Source organism: Octopus sinensis, linkage group LG25, assembly GCF_006345805.1.
Source record: "Octopus sinensis linkage group LG25, ASM634580v1, whole genome shotgun sequence".
Taxonomy (NCBI): Eukaryota; Metazoa; Mollusca; class Cephalopoda; order Octopoda; family Octopodidae; genus Octopus; species Octopus sinensis.
In genome coordinates this window covers 10,741,525-10,752,213 of record NC_043021.1, presented here as the reverse complement: position 1 = coordinate 10,752,213, position 10,689 = coordinate 10,741,525, and positions in this window count along the sequence as shown.

The following is a 10,689-nucleotide window of genomic DNA, read 5'->3' as shown; positions in this document are numbered from 1 at the left end:
TGCAAGACTGGTCAGCCTGAGGCTATAGTAGAAGACACTTGCCCAAGGTGCCATGCAGTGGAACTGAACCCAGAACCATGTGGTTGGTAAGCAAGCTACTTACCACACAGCCACTCCTGTGCCAGCAATACTTTTTTCAGCATATCCTGTAAGTATGGTTTTCATGTTCAATACTAAATGTATTTGATACTTACTCTGTAAAACAGCTATTTTATGAAATACGTGAAAAAGTGTTAATGGGGATATCACTGTTTCTTGCTGCATAAGGAATAGAATTTTTTCAAAGCAATATGGTAAAAACCATTTTTTCATAGTTAACACTAATATGATTTCAATAACCTTTTACTTTCAGTCCAGTGTCTTTCAATATATGGTTTGCAACCCATCTGAGAATGCCTCTGGTTCTAGCATACAAAACTCTCCATTTTAAAATGTTCATATCTACATTTAAACTTCTATTCTTTTAGTAAAAAACATTTTTTTTTTATCAAGTTATGTTCCAAATATAAATTTTATAATGATTAAAGTTATTTATGTAACAAAATCTCTCCCCAAATTCTTGGTTATTTTAAAAAATTAATTGTAATAGTCATGGAAAGGTTTACAGAATACAAAACTTACATGTAGTTTCCTGCATGTCAGCTCTCTATTTTTCAAAGCGATTTTATAAAAAAAATAGTATTTTTTAACCTGTATAAAATTGAAGTCTTAAAATTTCACTGTATTTAGTTTAAACATTATAGTAAGCTTTCATAATCTGGAAGAGAAGGACAGTATGCAACTGTTAGCTACGGGTGTCGACTATCTACTGAACATTTCATATGCTCTGTCAGATGTTTCCTAGCGAGTTCATGTCCAAACAACTAAGAGCAGGTTTTGCATTGCAAAAACTCAAACTAGGGGTATATATGGGTTAACATGATTAAAAAAAATGCAGTAAATCAAAGCTTGATTTGAAAAGTAAAAAACAAAGAACACCTGTAATACAGTCAAATTACTTTATTCACTTTTGATATTTTTTTTTTATATAACTTTCAATTAAAATTTTTATATATACAAACTTCTTTAGATGTGACCAGCAAATAGATGTGGGCTAGAATTATTTCTAAGAGATATATATATAAATATATTATACATATATCGTACAAAAAATTCTTCAAATAGGATAGCAACAGACTTTGTTCCAAACAAACCCACACCAATATTGCAACTCATCTTTCCAAACAAAAAAAAAAAAAGGGGGTTTCATTATCCAAGACATTGTTCCAAGAACATTTTTTTATTTATATTTCCTACAGATTTTCTTGCTTCAGTTTGCTTTAAAAAAAAAAGAACAATGCAAAAGAATAAAACTGTCATTGTTGACGAAAAATATATATATTTAGCAGCAAATGAGAGAGAGAGAAGGGGTCAAGACTCTTGTGACCTGGGTATCTTTTTTTTTTTATGAAAGGGAACAAGAGTGTAGAAGAAGTCAGTAAGGGAGATTTGAGGTAGAAAACACATTATGCTAGTCAGTTTTCCCCTTGTATTTATAATGGAATAAGCAAGGGGTTTGATATTTGTGTCTTACTAAAAAGAACAATAATGACTATAAGCAGATGAGATAATAATGAAAGCTGTTTGAATGTTTTGCTGAAAAATATTTTCTTTTTTTTTCTCCCAGAAAATAAAATTCTATTAGATGAGCTGAAATGAAGGTCCCATTTAAAAAAAAAAAAAAATTTTTTTTAAAAAATGGAACTTTTTTTTCTTTTTAATATTTTTTTTCTTAAAGATTGGTCAGAAGTAACATTTTAGTTAATGCCATTCTACTCTGCAAGGTGGGAATTCAAAAACAAAAGTTTCCACCTACAAAATTCTTCCCAGAAAATGTCCTTGAATTGTGAAAGTTTGAGACAGATTATTAGATTTCACAGTTGGCTAGTTTTTCAAAAAAAAAAAAAAAAATTTTTTTAGGTTAATGAGTGATGATAATAATAATAATTAATGCATATGTGACTTCCCATCAACTTGCAGATATTAACAGCAGCCAACATAATCTTATTAAAATCCCTCACAATATTTTGATGACTAAGATGGTGGTATTTAGGGGAAAAGGGGACAAGCAACTCTAATTTAGTGACATTTGTTAGGATTCCAAAGTAAAAAAAAAAAAATGTACAGATTACCAAAATTTGCTCAGATTTGGAAATTGAGAGAAATGATTTAATCCACCACCATGGATTATTTTTTTATATTTTTACCAAAATAAAATAAAATAATAAAATAAAGAATCTATAGTGTGTGTGTGTGTGTGTTAGAGGAATTTACCTTCCATGTGTACCAATAATATTACTGCCTCTGCTATGTCACAGAATGTTGAGACTAGAGACACAAAATTCAGACTAAAATTGCATTTGTTTGTTCACTCCAGTGGAGAGAAAATTACACATACAGTTAAGTGATTGATGATGCAACACAGCAAAAAAAAAAAAAAAAAAAAGTGGGATTGGTGGGGGGAGGGGCAACAGTTAATAAAACTCGAACTCTGGTAAACAAACGTCAGAATTTCTCTTCATGTTATTAAACAGCAACAACAACAACAACAAAACCTTTCATTGGAATACATACATCACCCCCCCCCACAACAACAACAGCAAAAAACTGTGCTTACCTCCTGCTCTCTCTCACTGTTTTTTACTGTACATTGTACAATAAATGGCCAGGTTTGTATGCAATTAGGCCATTTGAAGAAGAGAGACTAAATAAAGTTTAGAGACAAAGTTTTAACATTTAGTGGCAAGCAAGAAGCTGAATGGAGTCAAAGATATCGTTAACAAAAATAATCTCAACTAAAAACAACAAATCCAACACGTTTTTGATAAGTTTAACACAGAAACTCTCAAGCTTTTAAATTTCTTAAGTAACTTTACAGTCTTAATTATGGAGTTCAATTTCTCTTGCTTAAGACATATATATATATATCTATATATAAGGTTGATTGTTACGGCCGATCAGAGAGTGACTAATTGGTTTCATACCTATAAAACGGTTAGGCTGTATAGGCAACTTGTCAGTCCCTTTTCAAGTAGCAGCTTCATGTAGAGCTTATTTGATGGCATGGGTATATTTTTTGTAGAGTAAGTGAGATATATATATATATGTATGTATGTATGTGTGTGTGTATATATGTGTATGTATGTATGTGTGTGTATATATGTATGTGTGTATGTATGTATGTGTGTATGTATGTATATATATGTGTATGTATGTGTATATATATATGTATATATATGTATGTATGTGTATATATATATGTATGTATGTGTATATATATGTATATATATATGTATGTATGTGTATATATGTGTATATATATATGTATGTATGTGTATATATGTGTATATATATATGTATGTATGTGTATATATATGTGTATATATATGTATATATGTGTATGTATATGTATATATATATGTATGTATGTGTATATATATATGTGTGTATATGTGTGTGTGTATGTATGTGTATATATGTGTATGTGTATATATGTGTGTATATGTATGTATGTATGTATATATGTGTATATATATGTATGTGATGTATGTATATGGATGATGTGCTTATTAAATAATAATTATTAGCAACGAAAGCAGTATTAATTACCAAAAGGCATTATTTATCCCTACTTAAAAGTGGATGTTGTGTTAGAACACACGATACTGCAATAATTACCACGAGAGAAACTCTCTCGTATTGGCTTTTGGAGCATATAAACACTTGTTTATATTGCTAGCAGGCGATAAATCACGTGATTTCAGCCTTCCTTGGCCTTGTCAATGGTAGATGCTTGACTGCTGGAGATTGCAGTGATGTCTCCACTGAACGTTTTTGTGATTGCCATTGCAATGTCACTTGAGAAGATTATCATTGTCAAGCAAGAATGTAACCACACATGGGCAGACTTAAAATTTCTTTCATCTTCCCTCGTTGTGGTTGATCAATTCCTCCTACTTCAATAAAGGAAATGAAAATGTTACCGTTATTCTTAAGTTGGAACTGAAGCTGTCTCATTTCGCTCTGATTACCATATCTGAAAATTAGCAGAGAGAGACACACACACACACACACACACACACACACATATATATATATATATATATATGGACTCTCCTGTCAGTTTCAACGTATGAGGATGAAAATGTTACTGCTATATACTGATAGTCTCCAACGTAGAATTTAGTGTTTAGCAAATCTTAGTTTGACCAAAGAGACTGAAGAAAAAGAGAGAGAAAAAAAAAAAACACCTTCAAGTCACTAACTGGAGCAGAACCTGTTCCTTTTGTCAGTAAATCACAAACTTATTGATATCATAAGTGAAGGTCAGTCAAGTGTTCTTTAAAAGGCCAAGAGAAAAAGGTTCTATCACTAGTCAAAATTGTGGGGGTAGCACAGAGGTGGGGGAAAGGTCAGGAAAAAGCTGACAAAAAAACAGAAAAGGAGAACAAAAACTGATTGACCTTGATAATGCACAGTTTCAAAATAGATTTAATTCTCACAGAAGATATATTGTAAGAGTGTTGTCTTGTTCCCTGTGCCTCCCCGTTCCACACACACCGTCCTAAGGCAACCCCATGATCTTACATACACCCATTGGCAAACAAGTTTATACAGTGCTGAATAATAATAATAATTATTATTATTTATAAAGACAGTTTCACAGAACAAACAAAACAACGAAAAAATGACATGGTTCCCAGGGCTGAAGAGAGGAAAACAATATATTTATAAATTTAATTTACTCTGTGGTGTAGAAAACATTTTCTATCAGGAGACAAAAGAAAATATATTTTTATAAAAATTTCAGACATAAACCAAAAGTAGTCACTTCCTCAATATATCACATTGGAGAGATTACGTAAAAAATTTAACTTAACCCTTTCACTCTTTCTCTCTCTCTCTCACACACACACACATTTTGGTCAATTCTGCCTATTTCAATAAAGCTAGATTGAAGGCCCGAGAAGGAGGTCCTGGAGAGGGGAGGACAACACTTCATGGACAAATTGGCTTATTTTCAGAGTCACTGAACCAAGCATGGGAAATCCTTTTCTGAGAAGCAGGCTGTATGAGACCTGGATTGTCATCAGACAGAATACATTGCTAAAATAATTCAGGGTAACTTTTCCCTTGCATGCAATTCAGAAAGTCCCCGTGGGTCACAGTTGCCTACGTCTCTTCTAAATTATCTACAGAATCTTTATCTATCATCATCATCTTCATTTAGCATCCGTTTTCCATGCTGGCACACTAACATCAACAACTTGATTGCAGACTCTGGCCTGGAATGGATCCATGGCCTTGAGCCAGTGATGTTGACCAAGAAGTGTGGCGGGTGGACTTTGTTGCTGCTGTGACCCGGGTTGGAACCCTGACATAAAAAAACAATATTTAAAAAATTGATGGGAGCTGGTAAGACCAGGAGCCACACCAGGCTCCATTGTCTATTTTGACGTGGTTTCTATTGCTGGGTGCCCTTCTTAACACTAACCACTTTACAGAGTATGGACTGGGTGCTTTTTATGTGACACCACACTCTCTTGCCCAACTTTTCTGTATTTGCAACTTTTGACTAGACACATGGGTGTTTATCGTATGTCTTGACAGTTCTGGACCTCAGTATATTACTGGAGTAGATTCACAGATTTAGAGAAGATGGATGGGGACAATTGATTCAAATGTTAACTCAACCCCAGAAGATTACAGCTATTCAGTGACAAGAGGAGGAGGAGGAAAGTAAAGCCGATCTTTGATGGGTGGGAAACACAACCTAAAGATGTAAAAGAGGGTCTCTAACAACAGTAACAAAATCATCATTTTAGTGGGGAAAATTCTGCTAACTTATCTCAACTGAAATCCTCAGAAGAAAACTACTGGTCTTGGAGTGTGGAGCTACAAGGCACCAGCAACTGAAATAAATACCACCCTTCCCACTCTCACTCACTCCTGCCTACCATCAATTATACACACTCACAATGCTTTTGTTTTCAGCTGGAAACCAGAATAATCTGTTCAACTGTTTCATAACAGATAAAAAAGTAGCAAAATTCAAATTTACAACTGATAGCGATTTGCCAACATCCTAATAGAAAAAGAAGAAAAAAAACTTAATAAAGATAGTGGGAAGGAGACCAAAGGTCAAAGACAGTGTGTTAGTGTGTGCAAGAATTATGGAGTTACTAATTACTATGACTGTGGAGGCATGTGGCTTAGTGATTAAGGTGTCATCACCATGATCGTAAGATAGTGGTTTCGATTCCTGGACTGGGCGACGCATTGTATTCTTGAGCAAAACACTTCACTTCACGTTGCTCGAGTCCACTCAGCTGGCAAAAATGAGTAACACTGCGATGGACTTGTGTCCCGTCCAGCCGAGGAACACATACGCCATTGAAACCGGGAAACTGGGCCCATGATCCTGGCTAGGCTTTTTAAAAGGGCGCATTTATTTTAATTTTAATTACTATGACTAACTCTTAGATATGAAATGGAAGCTGATGGTTCTACACACACACAGGGGACACACATAATACACACATGATTTGAATGTAGAAATGGGAAGAGGTAAAAGAAAAAAAAACAACTCACCACATGCAAGTGAAAAGGTACCCTGTCGTAGATGTGAGATAAGGGTTCTGAAATTTCTTGATCAAACAGCCTCCTGCACAGATGATTTGTTTCCAGTGGTCAAATGGTTGTGCTGGACATCAGTTTGGTCCCTTCCATCAAGCTGGCATTGCCTGTACAAGTGCATGGTGTGCCACATGTCAGGTGCCGATGCAATTACAGAGCAACATGAATGAAAGGAAGTGTGTTTCTCGAGGACACGATGCACCTCCCAGTCTGAGAATTGAAACCACAATCTTATGACTGTCAGTGCAACACCCCAACCACAAGGATACACACTTTCACATGTACACATATGTAGATTTATGTAAATATACATATGTATATTTACACACACACACACACACACACATATACATGTGTGTGTGTGTGTGTGTGTGTGTATATATATATATATATATATATAGGCGTAGGTGGCTGTGTGGTAAGTAGCTTGCTTACCAACCACATGGTTCCGGGTTCAGTCCCACTGCGTGGCACACCTTGGGTAAGTGTCTTCTACTATAGCTTCGGCCGACCAAAGCCTTGTGAGTGGATTTGGTAGACAGAAACTGAAAGAAGCCTGTCATATATATCTGTGTGTGTGTATGTATGTATATATATATGTATGTGTGTGTATATGTTTGAATGTCTGTGTTTGTCCCCCCAACATCGCTTGACAACCGGTGGTGGTGTGTTTACATTCCCGTAACTTAGTGGTTTGGCAAAAGAGACCGATAGAATAAGTACTAGGCTTACAAAGAATAAGTCCTGGGGTCTTATATATATATATATATATATATATATACACACACACAAACACTTACATTCACATATATATATATATATAGTGTTCTTGCTGGAAGCTGATGGTTTAGGCTAATGTTATTTTAGTATTCTTGACAATTGGAAATATTTGTTCATTTGTTTCTGGCGACAAAGAGACGGAATATCTCCTGAAGGAATAATGCATAAAAGCAAAATAACTCAGAGTATCAACCGAGTGACTCGTCAGCTTTGAACAAAAAGGAAACATAAAAACTACCACATGTGGGGAATTTTTTTTTCTTTTACCTCCTCCCATTTCTAGATTCAAATCCTGTGTGTGTATGTGTGTCCCCTGTGTGCAAATTGATTTGATGGTGTGGATCAGACAGCTGGAAAACATATTTTAAGTTAACCCAAGTAAAATAAAATAAAATGAAATGAAATATAAATATAAAGGCTTGGATGAGTAAAGCTAGGCCGACATACGGAGCAAGTTGCAGTGTAATATGAACTTGTAATTTATATTGGCAACGTGGCTGGAAACTTAAAAAAGGGGAATCTGTGAGTGTTTGTAGGAGAAAGTATGTGTGTGAGAGAAAGAGAGGGAGAGAGAGTGCATTTGTATAGGTAAATGAGTGTGTGAGAAACAGTGCTACCTCAACACACGAGGACACTATGCCACTAAGCATTTTATCCAACATTCTATAATAATAATGATAATAATAATCTTCTCTACTTTAGGCACAGGGCCAGAAATTTTTAGGAAGAGAGCCAGCCAATTACATCAATCCCAGTACTTGACTGGTGCTTAATTTATCGACCCCGAAAGGATGAAAGGCAAAGTTGACCTCAGCAGAATTTGAACTCAGAATGTAAAGACAGATGAAATGCCGCTAAGCATTAAGCATTTCTTATTTGTTTGTTACCCACAGGGGGCTAAACACAGAGGGGACAAACAAGGACAGACAAAGAGATTAAGTCGATTACGCCGACCCTAGTGCGTAACTGGTGCTTTATTATCGACCCTCGAAAGGATGAAAGGCAAAGTCGACCTCGGCAGAATTTGAACTCAGAACGTAACGGCAGACGAAATACCGCTAAGCATTTCGCCCAGTGTGCTAACATTTCTGCCAGCTCACCACCTTTATAATTATAATAATAATAATAATCCATTCTACTATGAGGACAAGGCCTGAAATTTTGTGGGAGGGGGCTAGTGAATTACATCAACCCCAGTACTTGACTGGTGTTTTATTTTATAGACCCTCCCGCAAAATATATAGGTGATATATACTACTAATATAGGATGAAGTTTTTTTTCTCTACAGAAAAGAATTCCATCAAGAAATGTGGCAGCATATTAAAATACCTTTACGGTTAAAATTATAAGTAAGGGCTAAAGAAAAATTATTTCAAAGCCAATATGCTGATTTTACATGTAATCTACTCGCTACAGAAAAAATAGGTAATATATATGTATTGTGTAATAATTAAATTATATATTTTGTGTTTTGTTGTAATGAACTTTGACCTATGGTAAAATTGTCTTGCATGAAATTGGTCTGTTGTGTTAAAGTGGTTGGGAACCGGTACTTTAAACCATAACTCTCTGTCAGCCTGTTGGGGATTTGGGATTAAATGATTGTATATGTGTGAGAGAGAGAGGGAGAGAAATTAGTTTATTAGTCTCCAAGCTGAACAAACATTTACATACTGACAAAGAGGCAGTAACAAGGTTAACAACAATAGTATTTACAGATGAGCAACAGTGGCAAGATCAACAAGGAACATTTAAGAATAAAATAATAAAATTCAGTTCATGAATAAGACAAACCTCCTTGCTCCACATCCCTAAATAATTCAGAAGATAGGTCGAAGGAACTCTGGAGTCATGGAGTTAAAAAAAAAAATTAATTCAGATAAATTAAAATAAGAAAAAAAAAAACTAGTTTCAAGGAGAGAAAGAACATTGAGAGGTGGGAAGTGAAGTTTATAAGGATTATATTGAGATGTGCGCAGGGGTGAAGAATAACAGGGTTTGACTTAGAAGAGAACAGTCCTTCATGTTGTTATCTCTCAATAGCTAGGGGCCAGTGCCTGCTCAGAGAGCCATCAGGACAATCTCTCACTGCCATTCCACATACCCAACTTTTTTTTTTTTTTGTTTTTTACTCATTTTATCCTTTTTTTTGCTACCACTCAAGTATTTTGTGTCACCGAGGAGGATCTGTGTATATGTATGTGTGTGTATATCTTTCTCTTCTCCATCTTCCCTCATTCCCTTTACCTCTCCTCCCCAAGCATGATGTATGACGGTGGGTAAAAAAAAAAGTGGTGGTGGTGGTGGGGACATTATTCCCAACCCCTATTTTCACCGAGTCCTTAACAGTTTTAGAGAGAGGAATGCAGAAATAACAAATGGAAGACCAAGGCGTGAAATGTTTATGGAAGCATAATGTGTGTAGAATGTAAACTACCGTTCCAATATATTGGTTTCAAATTTTGGTACAAGGCCAGCAACCTTGGGGTGGGGGACGGGGTGGGGTAGGTCGATTACATCAACCCCAGTACTCAACTGTGTTGCGAGTATAATGCTGTGACCCGAAGGTCGTATAATATGAGCAGGAACTGCAGCTCAACACAAAGGATATCTATTGTTTGTGGGCAAACTTTGTGCCTTCACTTGTATAAAGACAACTAGGGTTGGAGACAGATGCAGTGGATGACCACAATGTGTGGTTGCAACCGCCTTCCCTTCTGTTGAACTACAAAGGTCTTTTTTTTTGGCAAGGGTTTCTCCTACAGAATCTGCAGGATCCAGTCTTCACATGCGTAGATAGACAACATCATAAGCGGAAAGTGTAACCTCCCGAAAGAGCTGGTCTTCACTCCTGCTCCAGAGTGTCGGCTGAGGGGGTCACTCCAAAGAACTCTATCTGCGACGATTTCATCTCAATCGAAGGAGAGGGGGCTTTCTCCGTCCGGGTTGCGGATCCGTGGAATAAGCTGCCAGACAAGATAGTGAAGATGCCAACGACCGCTCGGTTCAAAGTCTCTCTCGACCAGAAATGGCCTGAACTCTTTGCATGAACACCCTCCCTGTACATAACTCCATGGCCTTGCTTTTTGAGCCAAAAAATTAACTTAACTTAACAAGCCCTAAATATGCTAATTAACCTACAGCTGAGGTCCTGATAGGTGCAGCTCTTCCAGGTCAGAGTGGATCTAGGGACAACAGTGGCTAAGAGTCCCACACTCCCAAAAGCCAAATAA